General features: G+C 37.9%; 1 protein-coding gene and 1 non-coding gene across 8 annotated transcripts in view; both read left to right on the forward strand.

The window, feature by feature from the left end:
* BTRC (beta-transducin repeat containing E3 ubiquitin protein ligase) overlaps positions 1–24,308 on the forward strand; it is a 179,236-nt gene that overhangs the window by 116,769 nt on the left and 38,159 nt on the right. The window lies entirely within an intron of this gene.
* On the forward strand, positions 14,680–14,764 carry TRNAR-UCG (transfer RNA arginine (anticodon UCG)). The gene has a single exon. It is a non-coding gene; the product is annotated as a tRNA-Arg (tRNA).

Consider the following 24,308-nt stretch of genomic DNA (forward strand, 5'->3'; position numbering starts at 1 on the left):
CAGCTGCGTTGATTCTGCATGTTGGACACCAGCATCTTCCAGCAGAGCAGATCTGCAGAGAAAGGCAGACATGGGTTTCAGTGCTGATTCTTGATGGGCCCTTGAAGATAGAGCTTCAAAGCCTTTCCAAGGCAGTTTTATTGGCCAGAGCCAAAAACTTTCTGTGGTTCTTTTGAACTACATTGTTTGTGTAAACTTATTTTCCTTAGTGAACTCTTTATGAACCTTTTTTTTTTTTTTTTTTTAAAGATAGCAGCATTGGTTCAACTGTTGGGAACCACTAGATCTGACCGAGGCACTTCAAGATACTAGAACCTATTCACATTTCTGTCTAGCCAGGGAGCTAATAAGATTAAGCCTGTCTTTGTGGATTGGTCTAGATTAGCAGGAGATGAGCCCAGTCAGTGTTTTCCTCAGTGAAAAAGGAAAGGTTGGGAGAGAGAGAGGTGAAGGAAGAAAGTTCTTCATCAAGAACTGACTGCAGTATTGCCTGCTGATGCATGTCGGATCACCCGCACCGAGAGATCACATGGCTTCTCCAAAAGTCAAACGATCAATTCGCCTCGTTTTGGCTCTGTACTTAATGCACAAACAGTGCGATCTGCGGGGCTGTAATTGCATTGTTAGGGCCAAGGAACAAGCCTGTGCCTTTTCAGCAGACAGCTGGCAGGGAGAGAGGCATGTTGTTAGGAAAGAGAGAGGCAAGGCAAATAAAATTACTGCTAACGCTCAGAGATCGGCAGGAGTCCTACTTGCCTAATCTTACCGGTGGGAGCAAGCGGCTGTTGTAATCCAATTATAGCAGCATAAGCAATTTGTTAGACACTCCGCATAATGTAACAATTTCCCAATAAACTCTGACTTGTAATAACGTCGGCAAGAGTCCGCATAAATCTGCCCGAATGGTGGGGGCTGGAGCGTTCGGCTGGGGGCTTGTAATTGGCGCCATCAGCACGTTTTGCGGAGTGCAGTATGGTGCAGTCTTTTAGTGCAGGAATTTTAAGGAGAAAAGCATGGCACACGTTTCTTAGAGAAAGAAAAGTGGCCATTAAAAGGGGAGCAGCAAGAAGGGCATACTCTTGCCTTCACATTACCTAGGAATCTTAGTGTAGAAAGAAAACAGGAGGAAGCCATGTTTCCTTCAGTACTAAAGTGGGGGAGGGGGAAGAGTGTGTGGACTAAATTCCTTTATTTAAAAGGCGTCAGTTTCTATTATTTATACCCGCCTTTACCGGCCCCCCAAATGCTGTTCAGGCACCATTTAGTTAACACTTTTACAAAATTGTTCATAGCCAGGCGAGACTAAAAATGCCAAGTTTAAATCTTTTCTTCTAGAGTTTATCATTTTCTTTACAACAGGAAAATATATTTCCTTTGTGCCCAAAATAAATCTTTTAAAGATCTCATCTCATTGAATATCAAACCTTTCTGTAGAGTTCTGCCTTCCGGTTTAAGAAACCATCTCTTACTGAAGGGTTTAAAACCCAGCTTGTTTGCTTAGCTGGCTTTACTACATTGCTTATTTTCTTTTCTGCAATATATTGTGAATGTCTATGATGCTAGGATTAGGAATCTTTCTTGTTGAATGCTTACATTGTACAAAAATGCAGTTATTCTTATTTAAAACTGTACCTGTATAATCATTGTAGAAATAATTTTGATTCCTAAGTCATAACATTTCTGTTTGGGAAAAATATTTGTTGTGTGGAGCAGAATAGAACCTCCATTATTTATTGATTGATTAGGGTTGGTAGTCACAGAATCAAGTTTATTTATACAAGGTATAGGAGGTGAGGAGTGCTCATAGATCTGAGTTAATAGACAGATTTTCATGCTACTGAGTCTGTATTAAATGTTATCTGCTTTCTTATGCCAACCCAACTCTTCATTGTTGTTAATTTGTGTCAAAACAAAGCTTCTGAAATAAGAACAGGATTATTCAAAATATCATGTTGCTGTGGGTATTATTACAATAAATATTTACTTTCAGTATAAACATTTCCTTCCACTGAAGCAAATGCTGCCTTGTTTGACTGGAGCTACATCAATAAACTGCAGTGCCTCTAATAAAGCCACTCAGTGTCTGGGTTTAACTAATGGCTGATTTTCATGGCTTTGACAGTGAGCTGTGTGCGTTATTTTCTCCTGATATTGTAAAAATAATGAGAGCAAATTAGAACAATCAGTTTACACAGATAGCTCCTGATTGGAGGCGATGGGCAATATGGCAGCAGGTAATCCATCTTCGGGCTCTTGTCACATTAACTTCAGTAGTGTGAAAAGATCAGGTGGGGTAAGCAGGGATCCTGCCCAATCGGAACACTGAAATTAATGAGAAGAGCATTGTTCTGTGATCAACCTTTTAATTAGCAAGATTGGAAACGCAGGGAGTGAAGAAGGCAGCACCACAGCTGCACAATGCCAGGCACAATTCCTGAAAGGGGAAAGAAAAAAAAGAAAAATCAGTGGGTTTTATATCATACTTCTCTTGCTGTATATAGGCATCGTGTTTCCATTCTGGAGCTTGTTTACAGACTTTAACAAATACTGCCTACTTTCCAAAGTAATATCATAAATATAGTTGATGTGTTTGTCATCTGTAGGCTGTAATTCTTTCAGGGGTCATTTAGGATTTTGATTACCAGTATACTGTCTTTGGCATTGCATATTGGGTTTTAACTTTTGATTTTTTTTTTTAAATTAAGTAAGCAAAGAATTTACATTTTAAAAGGTCTGCTTTGTCAACCTCCCACCATTCAGCCCCTCCAACATGTAGAGTTTTTCTTGCAAGTAGCATCAGAGTTTTCTGGTCTGGAAAACTTTTGTCACTTTGAGTTGTTTGAAAGAGGAGCAAAGTCCAGACAGGAAGCTATGGCATATTTAAATTGTGTTCCTTTCCTGATTCTGTTTATTAGGAAAATCACTGTCTCCCCTTCCCCCCCCCCCCCCCCACCGTGCTGTTGACTTATCAGTGTTAAGGGTGTTATTTCAATTTATATAATTAAGAATTGAATATCAATAAAGTATGGTATTTTTAGGAGGAAGAGAGGGTGAAATATATGTAGCAACAGACTAAAGGCTGATTCATCCATTTAAAGCTCAGTTATACTAAAATTGAAACCTTGTTAATTATCGCTGTGATATTGGAAAATGTGGTATAAAGCCATGGAAGATATTAATGAGCCAGATTTTCTCTGCCAAATCAATGCCTGTTTTCTAGGCCTATTTTGACAGGCTTTAACTTTGGGGAAGGTATGAGGTTTTTAGTATTTTAATCTTTATGCTTTTAGTTGCTTACAGTGAAAGCAGAAATATAATGTAAGCTATGTAAATGAATCCAGTTATCTTCCAAGCGTATATAAAATAAATTTTTTTTTATATTAACAATTAAGTGACTTAGGCATTTATTTAAAGTACTAATACATATGGGGCACCTGGGTGGCTCAGTCGGTTAAGCATCCAACTCTTGTTTTCGGCTCAGGTCATGATCTCGCAGTTCATGAGTTCAGGTTCCACACTGACAGTGCGGAGCCTGCCTAGGATTCTCTCTTTCCATCTCTCTGTGCCCTTCCCCTGCTTGTGTTCTCTCTCTCTCTCTCTCTCTCTCTGTCTCTCTCTCTCTCTCACAAAAGAAATAAATAAACTTTAAAGTACTAATACATAAAAGCCAGTTATCAGGCACCCTTCTGAGTACAGAATTAACAATAAAGAGCCTGTTGTATGAAATATTGAGGTTAGGTGTAATATCTTTTATCATCATAGTTAATAGGACTTTCTTCATAATTTGTATAACTAATGGAGATTCTAGCCTTGCAACCTTAAGGTATTTAGAGAATGTAAGTCCCTGGTATTATAGCCCTATGTAAAACCCATAGAATAAAGGCACTTCACTACCCATCTCCCTAGTCCTCTCCCCACCCCTACCCCCCCAAATCTTTAGTATAGCTTTTGGAATTCTGTCAGAAACCTTATTTTTGTTTTTGTTTTTGTTTTTTGATTGATAACTTTTCCTGAAAATATTCAGTATTTTAGGATCAGTGACTTAATACAAAATAGTTTCTAGGACTTCCCGTACCCCCAACACACTCTTTAACATACTGTGCATATTAATATTTTAAAGCCCACTTGTTAGAATTTTGCATGATATTTTTCTATATTCCTTAATCTGAAGAAAAATTTTTTACTTACCGCTTTTATGGATTTTTGTGGCTGTTTATTCTCCTTTCTCCTAATTTGGCAGTTTCAGAAGCCTGGGCTCATAAGTTGTCCAAGGATATGTTCTTAGTCATATGGTGTAAATAGATCACTTACAAAGCTTGTGAAACCTGAGCTCTCCTTTTGAACCTTTCAGTACCCATGAGCTCAGGATCCATACATGTAAAATCTTATTCTTGTTTCATGACTCCAGCTTGTAAGGCAAATGAGCTATGAATTTAAATGACTATTCCACTCTATACCAACTTTCTACCAAATAAAATTGGTATTTTTCTCCTTTTTTCCTATGATTCTGGATTTCCATCTGACCTAGTGACCTTGCCAATATTTGTTCTTGTTAGAGTTCTTTTCCAGTAAGATTTGCTACTCAAGATGAGTGTTAAAATAGACGAGGGCATATTTTTTTATGTTAGTAATTACAGAAATGTCTAACTGGCTGAATGACCAAGAAACTCCTTTTTAGTTTCCTAACAGAGCTAGAATTACCAAGTCACCTTAAATTCTACTAATTCCAAGTCTCATCAGTAGGGTTCACTGTAGAGAAATTTTCATTAGTCTAGTCTTTAGGAGTTCTCATGTGTGGAATCAGCTGAATCTCTGAGGCTATTATGATCCTTTCTAAGTTCTCCATCCACCTGCTTTTTGGTTTTGGGATATGTTCCTATTTAAAGAATTGGAAAATGTCCCATTTTTTCTCATGCACCTTCAGGATGGAAGACGTTTGTCTTTTTTTTCTTTCAGCTTTGTATTTTGCTACCCAAAAGTTTGAGGAGGAGAGAGGGTATGTTAATATTTACTAAGCCCTATGTTTAGGCACTATAGTGCTAGCTGTGTTACCTATTTCAGTCCTTATGTGAACCTGATAAGATGGATATATAACCCCTATTTTATAGATAAGGAACCTGAAACTTAGAAAAGTTAAGTCTTTTCCCAAGTTTTCACATCTTTAAGTTGTAGGGTCAAGTTTTCAACTCAGATCTCCCTGACTTCAGAGTCATCTCTATACTAGACCAGGTTTGTTGCCTTTCAAATAATATTTGGAGGCCTTCTGTATCTCTCCTACCATTACAATTGGCCTCACACTACAAACCACCTATAGCTTTTCACCATTTGATTTCTGTAACACTTTTGACAGCTAGCAAATGTTATTTCTTCATCTCCCCTGCCTCCTTTACTGCTTGTAAAATATGTTGTTCTGACTGACCTGAGCCAAGTACGATATTCAGAAGACTTAACTATCTCTATTCTGGGCTACTTAGTCAATAATTCTACTATGTAATTTTAAATGCTTACTCAATAATAATCACTTGCCTTGTAAACAAAGGTCTTTAACGTATCTAAGATGACCTCATGGCTCCATGTTCCATTCATAGTTCTACACGTTAAATGAGTGGGACAGTATGAGTCCAATACAGCCGGTTCAGTGTGGTCACTCACACCTTATTGTTTTAGAAGTTGTTTTGAGGGGCACTGGGGTGGCTCAGTCAGATAAGGGTTCGACTTAGGTTCAGGTCATGATCTCTCAGTTCATGAGTTTGAGCCGTGCAATGGACTCTGTGCTGACAGCTCAGAGCCTGGAGCCTGCTTCGGATTCCGTGTCTCCCTCTCTCCCTGCCCCTCCCCCGCTCACGCGTGCTTGTATGTGTGCATGCGCGCGCACTCTCTCTCTCTCTCAAAAATAAATGAACATTAAAAAAAAAAAGTTGTTTTGGAATACAGATCTCAACCTACTTTCTGTGTCAGGATTTACATTGTAAGTATGTATTGGCAGTCCTTTTATACCAAAAATTTATTTTTCCTGATTCAGCTTGGTAATTAATTTTGGCAGTTAAAAAAAATGTCCCTTAAGGCTTCAAAACTCTGGCTCTGATTACATTTCAGTAAATATTTTTATATGGTTTACGTGCTTCTGGATAATTTGGTGATTGCAAAGACATGGTGAGGATATCAGAATTAATAGCTGGACATTAAAGTCCTGTTTCAGAGAGGAGAGAGGAAACTTGGGAGAGGAGTGATTTATTAAAAAGGAACAGGTTTATTGAAAGCAAATGAAAACAAAAAGCAAACAGGGGCACCTGGCTGGCTCAGTTGGTTAAGCGTCCAACTCTTGATTTCTGCTCAGGCCATGATCTCACTATTCATGACATCAAGCCCCACATCAGGCTCTGTGCTGACAGCATGGAGCCTGTTTGGGATTCTCTGTCTCCCTCTCTCTCTGCCTCTCCCCTGCTTGCGTGCACACGCTCTCTCTCAAAATAAATGTTAAAAAAAAAAAAAGAAAAAGCAAGCAAACATGGCTATTAGCATGTGCACACAAATAAAATCTCCCTGCATATTCTCTAATAGAAAGAAGTGTTTTGATAGTTACGGTTGACATAAATTTCATGCTCAGACCTACAAAAATATGTAAGTACTTGCGCACATGGAGCACAGAGACCATGACAAACAGGAATGTTGAAATATTTCTGGAAGAATGAACTAAATGTAATTACATTTTATATGACAGACATCACATCTTTATACACATGTATAAGATGTGTATACTTTATACACATTTTCTTGGAATATCTAATAGCATAAGAAATTTAATTGTAAAGATTTTTTTTTTTTAAACCTAAGAGCCAACCAAAAGGGAAATATACAGAGAAAACCAGGTTTAAAAAGAGATGGTTCCTACAGTGTTAACTATGGAGTGTGTAGCGTGACTCTGTAATGGAATATCATGGCAGGGGGTATAATACTGTAAATAAGATGAATATGCCACTTGTGGATTAATGGGCAACCTAAAGAGTGGCTTTATTTACATCTATGTGTGAGGTTCTTTTACAGTTTGTGTATTTTCTGTTATTCTTGTGATTGGAACACTTACAACCTGATAGTTTAATTAGGGAACTTAAAAAAAACGTTTCCTTGAATCTTGCTTTACGTATTTTTTGTCAGATTCATGTATTGTCATCTTAGACTTTAAAATCGATAGGTTGGAAGAGTTTCTTTTAACTTTTTCTCTGAGCAATATTTAAGGAAAAGAAGTGGGTTCTGAAATTAAGTCCAGGAAATACAGCTATCTTTTAGATATCAGTTATGAACATTAAGGAGTAGGTGTAAGCACTACATGTATCTAAATTCCAGTAGATTTCATGTGCAGTTTTGTGAATAGAGGATGCTTTTGAAAGGTTTGGCTACTGAGTAATGTAAACTTGAGTAGTCTAGACTGGAACACTAATAGCCATTGTCTCAACATTTTAACGTGAGAACATGCAATAAGGGTAATTTCTAAGAGCCTTTTTTTTTTAATATTTATTTATTTTTGAGAGAAAGAGAGAGAGCAACAGAGTGTGAGCAGGGGAGGCACAGCGAGAGGGAGACACACAATTTGAAGTAGGCTCCAGGCTCTGAGCTGTTGGCACAGAGCCTGACGCTGGGCTTGAACTCACGAACCATGAGATCATGACCTGAGCTGAAGTCAGACGCTTAACCGACTAAGCCACCCACGTGCCCCTAAGTGAGAGCTTTTTTAAACTAATGTTTTAGTCAACTCTTTAGGTTGTTGATTGCCAAGTAATACTATTATTTAGTGCTCTTGAAACTTCAAAAGTTTGAGCCTTAGGTTTTTACTCCGTGCTTTCCCTCAATTGAAAATGTGTAATACAGGTTATTTTTGTAAGGCAAATGGTATGCAGAAGTAAATTGCCTTCATTGTAGAGTTTGAATGGAACTAATTTTCACTTGGCAAAAGGTAGATTCTCAAATTATATTTGTTGAGTCTAATTGACTTCTAAACAAAATAAATTGTGAAATACGTTCTTTAAAATATTAAGATTGTTGGGGCGCCTGGGTGGCTCAGTTGGTTAAGTGTCCGACTTCCCCTCAAGTCATGATCTCGCGGTTTGTGGGTTCGAACCCTGTGTCGGGCTCTGTGCTGACAGCTCAGAGTCTGGAGCCTGGAGCTTGCTTTGGACTCTGTGTTTCCCTCTCTCTCTGCCTCTCCCCCACTTAACGCTCTGTCTACCCTTTTGCTCAAAAATAAATAAACATTAAAAAATTTTTTTTAATAAATAAAAAATAAAATATTAATTTATTATCATATTTGATAGCCTTTTGCACCATTACTTTCATTGAATGTTTACAGTGGGTCAGACACTGTGTTACGGATATTACACTCTCACTTAAATCCTCACAACAGTCTCATTAAGCACACAACCCCATTTTACATACAAATACATTACTACTCAGATCAAGCACCTTGCCCAAGTTATGTTGCAGAACTGGAATTTGAACCCAGACTGGCCCCATAGCCATGTACTTTCAATTACTGTCGTTTGTGAATTTTAGTACATCAAAATAAGGATGGATGGTGAGTTTTAGTACATGGAAGTAAGGGTGCAGTGGGGAGGTTACCTAAAAAGTTCTCTATGGTGCCTATTAGATGTTAAGAATTTACCATCAAGTAGCCAGGATTTGGAAAACACAGAAGTATGCAAATTGGTTGTATAAAATTATGATACAGTAATACATTTTAGGCTTGTAATCTTCACTTGCACTTACAGTATTTTCCTTTTCAGCATTCCATGTGAGATGCTAAAAATTAAAAATACCTCAATTAGCAACCACAAAAAAGTAAAACTGTTAATTGAACCTTGTAATGTCCTCTTGCTGTCTGTTAGGCTTTTCTTTGCAGACTTTGATTATGTGTAATAAAACTGTTGCTTAATTAATGCCAGGGTTCTGAAGCATTTGGATGCCACAGAAGAGGGTGAAGAGGAGAAACCAAGAGGCAGCATCAAATAGCTTTTCTGTCATGTTAATTTAGATCTGCCATTCTTGTCCTAGTTCATGATATATGGCTCCCAACAGATAGGGGGAGAATTGAATGAGAAGCAGTAGTGAATCCTGTTTTCAGAAAAACACAAGTCATGACTGAGGCTCTCAGTAGGTTAATGAATAACTGTTTTCAGACAATATTTCACCCCTAGTTGGAGCTGCCCTTGGAATGAATGTGGCCGTGTTGATGTGACCAGCAGACACGATGCAAAACCAAACTAGTTGGTGACATGGCACCATGGCTTTGCGGTCTGTGCAAGAAAGATCCACAACTGATGTCCACAGCGGGCTGTCACTGGGAGAAAGGTGCTTGTATGTAACCAGAGCATGAGAGAGGATATCCTACTGACTTCTATTAATTTTTATTTAGAATGCTAAAAAACAAAATGGTAAAAATTCCCCTTGGAAATTGCTTAAGTCTCCCTTAATTATGGACATACTTCTTGAGGGATCCATATGCTTAAAAAAGAAAAAAAAAGTTCATAAGGAAATGTTTGTTTCATATCATAATTAAAAAAATTTTTTTGTTAATTTTAGAATACAGAGTAACAAAGAACACAGCAGTCTTCACTAAAATGAGTTTACTTTGGACGTGACTCTTTACGTTCTCTTCCTTTTCATTCTTGCATTCTCCCTTCTTGATTCAATAAACTTATTTATTAGGTGGTTTTGTATTTATATTTTAACAAGCGTTGAATTCTATTTTAAAGAGTGTTGAAAAGCACTGTTGCTTTCAGGGTGGGGAAGATTTGAAATCCAATAATGAAAAATGAAGTCTCTTTCATTTCTGGCTGCATTCCTAGATGGTTGTATGTATCATAATCATTGAACTTTTAGAGCCTGCTCAAATTCTGTTTGGGCTGCATAGGGTTACAACATACCTAAATTACACTTTCCGGCAATATTTAAACACGAAGTAGACATTGTTAAGTGGAAGCATTGATATCATAATTTCTAGTGGTTAAGGTGTCTGTCAGTAAAGAAGGAAGCTTACTAGCATGGGAAAAGAGTACAAGCTTCAATTGGAATGGGTCTCTATTGTCCAGGGGGTTATTCAATGCTAATAAATACTTGCTTTAGCATAGATGGAGCTAGGTTAAGTGTTTACAGCCAAACCTTTCTCTTCTCCATTGAAGAGCAAGGTTCTCCTAACACTGACCTACTTTGCTTATATGGTACTATAGATAAAACAGTTATGCAGCCATGAAGAGAAAAATAGATGAAGACCAGAAGAATTTTTTAGTAGGAAGTGCTTGGTAGCGTGTTTCTTTGTTGGTAAGACATAATGTTTCCACAAATCATGAATAAATATTCTGAATTCCCTAATATTATAGCAGTTATAAACATTTTTAAGCCTCCTTTCTAAGTAGATATTTCTCTCCTGGCTTTCTGTATTGTGAACTTTACAAAACTGGCTTCAGCAGCCTATTAATTATTCATATCATAGCAACAATTAAAGCAAATTAAAAATAAAAATCGCCATATTGCATTTAACCATGGGCAGCGCCAAACTGTGTCAGCTCTGGAAGGGCCTGTGGTGTTTCCTTAGTTAAAAGTGCTAGAGGGAGCTCTAACCTTGTTCAGAGTAGTGGCATATGGGAACAATTGTCTGTATGTGGCCATGGGGTCGCAAGTAAAGATGGGAGGCTAAGGATGTTACGTGGCAAAAATTTAAATCTTTATTAGAACTCCCTGTTTCCTTTAGTTTCCTGTATATCAGAAAACATGGGTGAGGACTAAGTATAATCAAACAGGACTTTAGTCACCCTCATTCCTCTTTCTATAAATCTAATCATCTCCTTCTAATACAGTTTTCAGGAGACCCTGAATTTGGCTCAGTGAATTTTCACAAAGTGAGAACACACCTGAACACTCACCACTGAATTTTTTTTCGTTTTCTGTTTTGTTTTGTTTTGTTGAAAAAGAACGGAAAGAAAAAGAACATTATCAGAAACCCATTCCTGTCCTCTTTGTCACTCCCCTCCCAAGGGTAACATTATCCTTACTTCTAACATCAGTCATTAGTTTTGCCTGTTTTTCTTCATATAAATGAAATCACGTGATACATACTCTTTACTGTCTGACTTATTTCACTCAACATAATGTTTTTGAGAGTCACATTGCATATAGTAGTAAATTTTTAATTTTTCATTGATGTGTAGTATTTCATTATACCAATCTATCCATTTTGCTGTAGATGAACATTTGGGTGCTTTCAGATTTTGATAACTACAGAAAAATTGTATATATCTGTCGGTAAGTATATACAATGAATACATGTATCCTATTGGGTATGTATCTAGGAAGGGAATTGGGATTTCCAAACTGGTAGTACCAATTTATACTCCTGCCAGTATGTGAGTGAAAGTTCCATTGTTACCCAACACTTGATTTTTTGGCTTTTTCATTGAGCATTCTGATGGTGTGGAGGAGAATCACATTACATTGTTGTGGGTTTTTTTGTGATTCCATTTCTAAGTGTACAGTCCAGTAGTGTTAAATATATGCACACTGTCACATTGTGTTTTTTAATTTAAGTTTCCCTTAAAAGTTAAAATTGACTATGTTTTTATACATTGATTGACCGTTTCAATGTGATATGCCTGTTCGGGTCCTTTTGCCCAGTTTTCTATGTGATTTTATATACGTTTCTTAATGATTTATAAGGGTTCTATGTAAATTCTGGATACAAAGTCCTTTGTTTGATATGATATATGTGTTGCAGATATTTTCTCCTATTCCGTGCCTTGCTTTTGCACTTTTTGTTAATGATGTCTCCTGAGGAACCCAGGTTCTTAATTTTAGTATAGTCCAATATATCAATCTTTGCCACATATAGTTAGTATTTTACATTCTACTTAAATCTCTGCCTACCCCAGTGTCATGAAGATATTCTGTTTTCTTCTAAAATTTGAATGGTTTGACCTTTTACATTTGGAGTACAGTCCACTTGATTTTTTGTGTGTTTTGGTATTAGGTATAGGTAAAGAGTTGTTGTTGTTTTTTGTTGTTAGGTGATAATCAGTTGACCCAGCACTATTTTTTTTTTTTTTGATGTTTGTTTATTTTTGAGAGAGAGAACACCAGCGGGGAAGGAGCAGTGAGAGAGGGGGACAGAGGATCTGAAGCGGGCACTGTGCTGAGAGATCCCAGTAGGTTTTTCATATCTATTTGCAGACTCTTCATGTAGTCCTACTATTTTGAATTGGCCCTAAATAAGACAAGTTGGTGTATTAAACTGATAGAATTTTTTGCCAACACACGAAGGGATTTTTAGTAGAGAGATACATTCATTTATTGACATTTTTCTAGAAAACATTATCTTAGATACTGGCAACTATGGACAGAGAGGTAGATGGAGGAAATGAGAGTAAACGTGAAAGAAATGAGTTAATAAACTTCAATATGACATTATTAGGTCTTCCTACTTAGTGTCAGCCCTGAGAAAGTTTATCACTTTTAAAGGGTTAATTTCCCTTTTTTTTTTTTTAATGTTTGTTTATTTTTGAGAGAGAGAGAGAGAGAGAGAGAGAGAGAATGAGCAGGGGAGGGGCAGAGAGAAAGGGAGACACAGAATCTGAAGCAGGCTCCAGGCTCTGAGCTGTCAGCACAGAGCCCAAGGCGGAGCTCAAACTCACGAACTGTGAGATCATAACCTGAGCTGAAGTCGGCTGCTTAACTGACTAAGTCACCCCGATGCCCCTAAAGTGTTAATTTCTTAATTATGGAATATTTTAGCCTGTAGAAAAGTGAGAATAATAATGTTACCTGTGTACCTGTCACTCAAAATGGTAACATTTCTTTGCATTAAAAATTCAGTATTTTTAGAGGTGCCTGGGTGGCTTAGTCAGTTAAATATCCAACTCTTGTTTTCAGCTCAGGTCATGATCTCAGGGTCTGTGGGTTCAAGCCCCATGTCGAGCTCATCGACAGTGCAGGGCCTGCTTGGGATTCTGTCTCTCCTTCTCTCTCTCCCTTTCTCTCAAGTAAATGTAAAAAAGAAAGAAAATTCAATCTTTTTAAAATAAATTAATAAATAAAATAAAAAATTTGTTCATTTTAGAAAAGGTTGACTTGTTCTTAAGATTCTGGAATATATTGCTTATCCAAATAATATTATGAAAAATATTTTTTTTCTCTTTTTAAATGTTTATTTAGAGAGAGAGAGAACGTGCACACACATGCAAGTGGGGGAGGGGCAGAGATGGGGGGGGGGTTGGAGAAAATCCCAAATAGACTCCATGCTCAGCATGGAGCTCAGCATGGAGCCTGTCATGGGACTTGATCTCACAACTGAGAGAGAGATCACTACCTGAGCCAATATCAGGAGTCAGAGGTTTAATCAACTGAGCCACCCTGGCACCCCAAAAATATTTCTCTTTTCACTTGAGGGACATACTTAAATTCTAATATGTTAATTTTTTAGTAAGAAAATATGAAGGATGAATCTTTATTTTTAAATTTATTTACTCAGCTCTATTTTAATTTACCATGGAACTGAATCATATGGACTCAAAATACAAAAGCCAGACTGAGCCTCAGATTATTCTGTCCACCTACTCATTTTACAGATATGGTCCAATGACAGTAGAAACTTGCCCACAATCACATAGGTAATTAGTGATACGGCTGGGTCATCATGCTTTGCTGTGGGGCAGTTTATATGTCTGTCAACTACAAGAAAACTTTTCATAATGTTTTATTTCCAGGGTATCAGAGTTGGGTATGTATTCCTTAAACAGAAAATAAAAATAATGTAAATTTCAGAACATTTGATACACAGAAAAATTTCATGAGAAAAAGTTGGCACCCTTGAGTTTCATTTTTATAGTGTTCTAGGTGAGTTTACATCACAGCCAGCTGAAGTTAAAAGGTAGGGTAGTGGGGCACCTGCTTGGCTCATTTTGGTTGAGCGTCTGTCCGACTTTGGCTCAGGTCATGATCTCGTGGTTCATGAGTTCAAGCCCCACACTGAGCTCGCCGCTGTTAGCACAGAGCCTGCTTCAGACCCTCTGTTCTCCCCTCTCTTTTCCCCTCTCCCTGCTCACGCTCTCTCTCTCTCTCTCTCTCTCTCTTGCTCTCTTTCAAAGATGAATAAACAATTTTTCTTAAAAAAGCTTAAAAAAAAAAAAAGGTGGGGGTAGTAAACCGGGAAATAACTTTATAGACACCATTTCATACTTTAAGAAAAGCCAAGTTCTGCAGAGAAAGAATATGATTTCCTTCTAAATCAACTGCATAAACATTGTGGAAGTAACTGTCTTCTTGATTTTCATTTCTTCCTGATTTCGTTTTCATCTGCCACCTCTATCCCCAACAAATACACATTCAAAATCCCTGGTGGAAGTTTGTCCTATTCGGGGGCGGGGGGGGGGGGAGTTTTTGTGATCCTCAAAATTAAATCTTTCCTCAGAAATACCAAAATCTACAGTCTCTGTCTGGCCCATGAAATCCCATAAAAATAGTGCCCCTGTGAGGGAAGTATAAATAAACTTCAAACAGAATCAAATGGTAATAGTTTTTCTGCCAGTTTTTGAGAGAGAGGAGAGTGAGTGCTGATAACAGAATTTCATTCTGGTTTCAGCTCTAGCTCTGCCTTTGCTAATCACTAACACAAAGTATAAAGTCTGAAGGAAGCGGGGTGCCTGGGTGGCTCAGTTGGTTGAGCGTCTGACTTCGGCTCAGGTCATGATCTCACAGTTCGTGGGTTCGAGCCCCGCGTCAGGCTCTGTGCTGACAGCTCAGAGCCTGGATCTTGCTTAGGATTCTGTGTCTCCCTCTCTCCCTGCCCCTCCCCTACTTGTTTGCTCTCTCTCTCTCAAAAATGAATAAACGTTAAACAAAAATTTTTTTTAAGTCTGAAGGAGGCAAAATGTACTCTGTACACAGGATGTTAGCTCTTTGATAGAAACAAGGTGGATTTTAGAAGTTGGAGTAATGCACTGAGAGTCTTGTTACCATGCTAATAATTTCCTTATTGTTCTTTCCTCACTAAATTGGAGTGTTAACAGGAATGTTTTGGCAATTGCTCTGAAAGATTGAAAATGAAATAAAAAATCAGTGCACATGCCTTTTTTTCCATATTGTAAAATATATTTAGAAGTCTTCCTTTTGCTCTTTTCTTTCTCTCCAACTGTTAAATTTAATGGAAACATCAACCTAGTGTCAATCATAATTCCTTTTGGAACTTAAGTTTTACTATGATTTTTAGATTTTTACAGAATTACACGAAAACTTCGAAACAAATCTTAGAAAACAATGGATTAAAGATTGCCAAGTTAGAGTGCTATGGACAAAGCATCAATGTAGTGATAGTAGCATCCTTGTTTAGTGAGAGAAGGGGACTCCATATATGCTTTACTGCTATAATCCCAAAAAGCAATATCTGCTCTTGCTAGAAGTTTGGATTAAAAATTCAGTTTACCAAATATTTTTGAGCTGCTGTTACACAGATATAAAGTGCTTATGTCATCATCTCTATCCTTCAGAGTTTAAAATCTAGTGTGAAAGTGAAGATTTCTAGACATAAAATTATTATAAAAGCAAAGAAGCTTGTATTTAATAAAGCATTAAGCTAATTACAATCAGCAACTAAGTTTATTACAGTTCTCTCTAGTTAAAAGCATGATTACAGCTAATACCCTTACTATGTGCCAGGTACTCTTCTAAATGTCTTTACATTGTATTATTTTATTTTTAATCCTAACATTAACCTTACCTCTAGGTGATTACTGTAAGAATCACCCTTTTATAGATGATGAAATTGAGGCACAGATAGGTTAAGTAATTTATCCAAGATCACACATTGAGTAAATGGTAGAGCTAGGATAGAATCAGTGCCAAATTATGGGATCATTTTTTGTGATATTCCATTACAGAAACATAAATTCCTTCACAATGACATTTGAACTAGCTTCAGTGTGGCACTTGTGGTCATGGTGCTTATGAAAACCACTTTTGAAAGCTGTAGAAAATGTATTTATCCATCTGTACAAAGCAGTCCTGATCTTTAACATTTAGTCTTAGTCATTGACCTGGAGTTTTATTGTCATTAAAAAGTGGAAGGGCCAAAGTTTCATTTTAGAAAAAAACTGTTCACTTTACATAACAACTGCATTTTGAAATTTAGTCTGAACTTATGTGAATCTGAACAAGTTATTTTGATCACCTCTGCTAAAAAAACAGATGCTGCATCCAAACTAAGGTTCTCCTGGATAAATTAAGAAAACAATTACCCAAGTATTCCAGAGAGAAATGTCTTTAGTCCCTTGATGCTCCAAGGGTTATTAAAGTTTTACCTGCAGATAACCAAGACTTCCAGAAGTTACAAGTCATTTACTTCATTCACTGCAGCTAAGAGAGGCCTGTGCTGCCGCCTCATAGGATTATTTCTTGCTGCATTTAACATGCATTAACAAGCATTTGGAAAGAGTTGAATTTCTTCTGGAAAGTTGAGTTGGCTTCTTAAGATCCTATTCCAAAAAACGTATTTTCCTAATCCAGGTTTTAGATATACCTTCTCAAAAGCGTTCTTCAGGAGCAAGTTTTACCAAATCATGGAGACCTTTTTATTGGACACAAAAATGTAAGGATTAGAGCACAAAGAGGAGGGGGGGGTAGTTTTTTTCTTTCTTTATTTAAAACTGGCTGTATTTCTCCCATGTACTTTTAATTGTGCTTTAAGTGGGTGTCTGTTTTCCTTTGGCAGCCAATGCCCCCGTCCTTCCCTGTTATTTATGGTAGAACGTAAACTTTCTGCTGCTAAAATAAAGGGAGGATGTGAGGGGGAAGTTGGGGAGAAGACTCTTAGTTTAAACTTTCTCCATCACAGAAATTTTATTTTGGCAATATTAGCATTGTTTAACATCCCGATGAGCAACCTCTATCTGAGGAAGTTTACAGAAAGAGCAACCAGATTCCAGACAATTAAACTTTATTACTCTGCCTGAAACATTAAGTAGTGGTTTCAGAAAATGGTTTTTCATCTCCTCTCCTTCTTGATGTTTATTGTTTATTGTGTGGGAGAGGACCTGTTTGTCCAACGAGCATATTGAAGGTGAGCTTGGTAATGCTGGGTCCCTATTGCATTTGTTCTTGTCCCCCTCATCTCTCTCCACCTCACCCCTACTCTACTTACCCCCCCCCCACCCCCAATCTCTTCTGTGCCTTATCTTTCTCTCCCTTCCCATCTCCCCCTACCCCTGCTTATCTCTCCTCACTCTTTTCAGGTCTCTCACCTACCCGCTCTCAAGTGCCCCCTGTCTCCCCTGCCCGCAGACACTTTGGTCATTCCTCTCCCTTTTCTCCTCTCCTCCCTCTTCCCCTTCTCTTTCTCTCTCCTCTCCTTCCCCCTCTTCCTTTGCTCCAACCTTCTCCTCTCCTGTCTCCTTTTCCCTCTTCTTCTTCCTCTTCTCTCTCCTCCTGTCCACAGTCACAGTGATCTGTAATTCCATATCCTCCAGGATCAGATCTTGACTTGTCTGAGGCAAAGGAGAGAAATTTTCCCAGCTCTGATTAATTCGATGTTACAGACAAAAAAATCCTCTAGATGGCACAGAAACATCCCCCTCCCCCATACATCAAATAATTGACTAGTATATATTTCTTAAAGACCAGAAAGATATTTACCCACCAAAATGTGAAAATTATTTATTGATGGTGGAGATTATGGGCAGTTTTTATGTTCTTTGTGCTTCTATATTTTTCACATTGTCTAAAGTGTATCTATTATAAATGATTTTTTTAAAAAAAATTTTAACGTTTATTTATTATTGAGGGACAGAGAGAGAGAGAGAGAGACAGAGCATGAGCATGGGAGGGGCAGAGAGAGGGGGAGACACAGAATCTGAAGCAGGCTCCAGGCTCTGAGCTGTCAGCACAGAGCCTGACATGGGGCTTGAACTCACAAACCACGAGATCATGACCTGAGCTGAAGTTGGATGCTTATCCGACTTGAGCCACCCAAGCACCCCAGTGTTTTTTAAAAAACAAATTAGTCTTTCTCTGCTTGACCCCACTAGGTCCTTATTTATTGAAAATTAAAACAAAACAAAATGGAAGAATCAGATTTGACCCTCTAGCGAGTATGAATCTGGTTTGTTTTTTGATGTTTAGTTTTCCAAATTCTTTTAACTTTCAAAATGGTGGCCCTTTGGACTACAGAAGGAAGCTTTCAGCTATTGGCACTATCATAGCACACAATGGATGTTAAATATAGTCTTACAAGTTAGGCTCAAACTCTAGGTCCTATAAGACCTTTTCTTCCTTTCTCTGCCTCCCCAAAATTTAGTTCCTATTTTGTTTTCTTCTTAATCTTCTATACTCTGAGGGTGGTCAATGTGACAGACTTGGCAATTTGTACATAGATTTGTTTTCAGCCCTGTTATCAGTCTTGGGGGATAGAGGGAACTGGCATTGGTGAACAGCCATTCTATTATTGTTACACCTCATTATTGTACCTTCTTTATTGCCCTTGGTACTGTTGGTTGTAAAAGGCATAAAATTCATGTTATACTAGGCTGTGATACCAACTCTGTTACAGTTAAATGTTAAAATTCCAAGTACAGATTCAAGTTTGACCAAAAAAACTTCCAGACTATGTCCTTCTCGCTAGCTACCTTAGGTGTAGAAGGTGATTGTAAGATTAGATGAAGTGAGTGTTCGAGACAAAGTTATCCCTTTCCTACCTATAGTGTGATCATTTAAGAAAGGGTTAAATGGTATAGTTAGTGAATGGTTTTCTAGCTGCAGGGGTTTTTGAAAAGAGATCAAGGAATTATACAGTTAATTGAATTCTTAAGGCGAGGACTTACGGTCATTGAAAAAATGTGAGTGAGCAAAATTCTCTTGCTTTGCTCCTAGATATAGTTCATATAGTGCCTTAGAATTCCTGAATTCTTTTTTTTTTTTTAAGGATTTCATGCCTATTTATGCAGGTTGGACATTTTATACGATAAACATGACATTTTAAAAGAATTTACACAGTGTATTTGTTCCCTTGCCTTGCCTTTCTCCTTGTTTGTGTTTCTTATTTCCTCACTTCTCCAAGTCTGCATTATTGGTGCTTTTTCCCATTTTCCCCCATCTTGTGAGCAAAGTTTTAACAGTACGTAGAAAGTTAACTGCCTGGAGTCTTTTAAATATAAGTAACACGCAACCAGTAATAAGCTGTCGGTTGTTTTTTTGCTGCCTGCAAAGAAACATAAACACAGCGCTCATTTCTGGCAGGTTTTTACTGTCAGAGTTTCTCCTATTATATTTATCTTACAATTTGCCAGGGGGTGAAGTTATTAAGTTTTAGCAGCAGCCATCGATCAAGTTCACAAGTTAACACGATAAAGGCTCTGTGCCGCTCCGATCCGGGGAAATGATGATCCTCACTCGGTAATTAACTAAATGAGAAAGTTAAATCTTACTTGAGAGCTGGGAGAGATGAAAGAGAGGTGTTTGTCAGTTTCTCAGTGGAAATTAGAAGCAGTTTTCTGCAATTCCCTAAGCTGCTGCTCTGTCATATTTTACATAAGCTCTGGGAAAACGTCTTGTAATTAGTGCTGTCATGGAGGATTTTTTTTTTGCTGAAGGATGTTGGAATAATTCATTAGATTATCAAGAAAGGCTTGTGTCCTGAAATGATTAGCACAGTGAAATTTAAACCATTAACGATAACAAGTTTAGAGCTTGCTGCAGTGCAGAGGCACCCGGGGTATGTCTGTGCCTATTTCAATCATTTCTTATAATTAAACATTATGTCCTTTTCTTCCCCCCATCACTAAGACCCATCCAAAAATCCTTTTAAGGTGGCACTGCCTACATCAGTGGGTTTACCAGCCTTGGAGGTGTGTGTAGTTAGTAGCTATAATAATGCAGCAGTAAATTAAACTGCTGTGAGTTTCTTGGTTTAGAACAAAAGAACCTATTGCCCTGGAAGCTATGAAGTTGCATGAGGGAACCCACTGCAAAAACAAGAGCCCTGGTTTTGAAACCTAACAATGCTAAGTGACTATCTGATCTCTTTAACTACCCTGGAAACCTGGAAATAATCAAAAATGGCTTTGTTTTGATTTTGGTGAATTTTTTATATGGCTTTTCCTATAATTAGTAAATAGAAAATTGGCAGGTGTCCAGTCTATAAATAATCATATGTACTGGGACCTTTGTGAGTTCATTTCTAGTGAGTTTTATTTGAAAGAATTGAAGTGATTGCGAGCTTTTTCTTGTTGGTTATTAGAAACAAGTCAGATTCATAATGTGAACTTTCCTTCTGCTGACAAATCTGCCCCTTCCTGTCTTCCATGTTCACTAATCAGATCTGACATATTTATGAGTTCACCTAATATGTAATCATATTTAGTAGAGACTGTTAAAATATTAATGCAATAATCCCACCGAGACATGTGATGTTTACTTCTGTTGAAATGTATGTCCCATTCTATTTATATGTGGAGCCACCGGTTTCTTTTCATTTGCACTCTCACGCCCCCTCACCCCCACCCCAAGAGAAATGGGACAATAGACTACTTTTTTGGTCACTGAAAGTTATAAAGGTTTTTTAAGAACTGAAAACTAGAATGATAAAATCTATGATCCCACTTTTGAACACTGAGTACCTCTCATTCTGCATGTTCAATTTATGGCCAGATTCTTTCAGTTTCTCTTGAAATCCTCTGTTAAATAAAAGATGCCCCAATGCCAGTGGGCCCTTACCCTTCTGGGTTCCTCTTTTGTTTCTGTCTAGCTGTTTAGGAGCTCTAGAGCTGTTCTGGATCCCCTGCCATCACCATGTCCTCATCCCTATGTGTGTTTACTTACCTCTTTCAGTCCTAATCAAAATTCAGACGATACCATTTCCTCTTAATTCAACCAAGGCTACGTTGAACTTATGTAAGAGATATTTTTCCAAAGAAATCAAGGGAAAACAGTAAGAAAAAACTTTAAAGTTATTGCTTTTGGATTCTTATTTAACTAAACCTGGCAACAGCCAATAGAAAGTATAGTATAGACCTTTAAAAAATCCTCCCTCCTCCCTTTTTGGGACGCCTGGGTGGTTCAGTGTGTTGAGCATCCAGCTCTTGATTTCGGCTCAGGTCATGATCTCACAGTTTGGGAGTTTGAGCCCCTCATCAGGCTCTGCATAGACAGTACAGAACCTGCTTGAGAGTCTCTGTCTCTCTCTGTCTCTCTCTCTCTGTCTCTCTCTCTCCCTCCTCTTCCTCCTCTCTCTGCCCCTCCCCCACTCAGATTCTCTCTCAAATAAACAATTAAAAATTTTTTTAAAAAATTCTCCCTTTTCCCCCTCAGAACTCTTGGATGTTTTACCTTGTTTCTTCTGGCCACAGGATCAAGAACCCTGGTTCTGTCCCCTTCCAGGTTGATATACCAGGTTAAATATTTGAAGGATCAGCCCTATTGAAAAAGTGAGTTACTATTACTGAAGTAAATGTGTATTATACCCCAAATGTACAATTTTCAACAGTTCCTCCTTCCTTTCTTGTGAGGATAAAATACCTTTCTTCCAAGTACTTGCTAATCTGCCTGTTGTAATCTTAGCCATGATCACCTCTTGCCTGGATCATTTTATCAGCCTTCTAGCTGGCCTTCCTCTGTTCATGCACCTTGCTCCTGTTATCCCCTCACCATTCTCTACATGGCAGCTGGTATAAATATTTCTAAAGGATAAATCAGATGCTGTCATATTTGACTATTTCAGAACCCCCAGAGGTTCTCCTTTACACTTAGGATAAAATCCAGACTCCTTACTTACAGAAAGCCTAATGTGATATGGCCTCAGGCCACCTCGCTAACTCATTTCCCAATACTTTCCCCAACATTCACTGTGCCCCAGCCATACTAGCCTTCTTTCTGTCTTTCACTTGAACACACCTTTGACTTCTTGTTTGGGGGGCCTTTTCCCAGATCTTCACAAGACTGACCCTCATTATTCAGCTCTTAGCTCAGATGTTACCTCCTTCTGCATCATTTCATGACCACCTCAGTTACAGTAGACTGTACTGTTCCCTCCCTGTTTTATGTTAACAATTATTTCGTTTTCTTGACAATATTTATTGGTTTCTGAAATTAACATTTATTATATATTCTCATTCCACTCCTCCCTAGAGAAGATAAACTGTGCCTGTTCACTACAATCTCTCTAGCACTTAGAAAAGTGCCTAGCACAGAATAGTTATTCAATAAATGGTTGTTGGTTGATTGATAACTCTGAAGTCCCAGCCTTAGTCACAGTTCTTGTCCTATCCCTCCTAAGCTATAGCCCTATCCCCAGCACAATCCTTGCCCATTTTATTCTTAGACTCATTCATCATCTTAATCATTAAATCCCTCTTCCTCTACCATGGGTTTCAATGCTAGTCTTTCCTCAGAGCCCTTTTTAAAAAAATCACCTGGTGTTTATCATGGCAAGTGCACTCCTTTTTTTTTTTAAATTTTTTAAAAATGTGTATTTATATTTAAAAGAAAGAGAGAGCCTGTGCACACATGCACCAGCGGGGGAAGGGCAGAAAGAAGGGAGGACAGAGGATCTGAGGCAGGCTCCTCACTGACAGCAGAGAGCACAATGAGGGGCTCAGACCCAACGAACCACGAGATCATGACCTGAGCCAAAGTCAGAACCAGCTGTGTCACACAGGCACCGCACAGCAAGTGTACTCCTTAATCCCCATTAACTATTTCACACACACCCCCAAAGCCCTTCCTAAGGCCAGAAAGAATCCTTAAATATCATTTGCCTCTCTCTAGTCATAAATATTACTCTTTATCTAGTCCTTGCACCCCCAATTCCCAATGGTGTCCTGTGTCTGAAACGTTTTTCTTTTCTGTACTTACCACACCCTTCCTGCGGCTAAAGCAGAGTTTACATGCCAACTGGAAACATCTATCATCTCACCATCAAATTCAGCCAGTCCATGCTGTGTCTTCCAACCTCTACACATTACAATTAGCAAAGTCAGCTCACTCGATATTGCAGTGGTTGTGGTTAGGCTGGTTGATGTATGCAAGTGTATATTTCTCCCTCCTGGCCCAGGCAGCAGCTTCAAAGAAATTCATGGTAATTTTGAAAGTGGTGCTTGTAATATGTTTTCAGGGGGGAAAAATGTTAGCTTTAGCCTTTGAGGACTAAGCTGAGGACAGTCATATAAATACTTAAGTCCTTTCATTTATGTGCTTGTCACCTGACAGCTTCTTCCTTTCTTTCTTTTGGAGCTAACTGTTCATTGTAAACAGAAAAGCAGAAGAAGAGATGTGCAGGGGTGGCAGAAAGTTAGTGTCACCATTAAACTGAGGTTGTTTGTCAGCTTTCCTAGACATTTGAACAGCAGTGGTTGAGTCATCAAGCTTTTGTTGGGAAAGCCAAATCAATTCTATTGCCACCAGTAACCATTACCCTTTCTCCCATACACTCTAATATACAACCTTTTGATTTTTTAATAATTGAACCTTTTCACTGTGCCCTTGTGGATTTTCAGAGGTTCTCAAATTGAAATTTTGCTACTTTTGCTTTAGCCATTAGTAGAAAAATCTGTATGGGAGAATGATAGAGGGAAAAGGCTTGATAACAAAGACCTCTGAGCTCTCTACAAATGTAATATCTTCGTTACAGATGAAATTAATATTACAATGACATTTATATTTAGGAATACTCTATCCTTAGAAGTTTCAATTTTATTAAAATTTAATTTACATTCAATAAAATACACCCATTTTAAGTACACAAGTTTGATGAATTTTAGCAGAAGTATACGTACAGCTGTGTAACAGTCAAGCTGTAGAACATATTTATTGCCCCACAACCTTCCCTTGTGCCCTTATGCAGTCAACCCCATGCCCACATCCAGCCTCAGTCAATCACTTACCTGTTTTTATCATTATAAATTAGATTAGTTCCTAGAGTTTCATATAAGTAGAGTTGTAAAGTATGAGTTTTTGTGCCTGGCTTCTTTTGTTCAGCATGTTTTTGAGATTCATACATGAGATTTTGTGTATCTGTAGTTCATTCCTTTTATTGCCCAGTACTGTTCCATTTTACAGATATATCTCAGTTTGCTTAACTCTTGATGGACATTGAGATTTTTTTTTTAACTTGGGACTATTATGAAATATGTTTTCATTTTGCAGAGGAGGTAAATGCCTAGAAGTGGGTCATATGATAAATACATGTTCAGTTTTATAGAAACTGTGCTGTGTGTTCTAAAGTAGTTGTACCTTTAACCATTACTGCCAGCAAAATATGAGAGGCTCATTTGCTCCTCATTTTTGCC

The sequence above is a fragment of the Acinonyx jubatus genome, chromosome D2, assembly GCF_027475565.1.
Source record: "Acinonyx jubatus isolate Ajub_Pintada_27869175 chromosome D2, VMU_Ajub_asm_v1.0, whole genome shotgun sequence".
NCBI lineage: Eukaryota > Metazoa > Chordata > Mammalia > Carnivora > Felidae > Acinonyx > Acinonyx jubatus.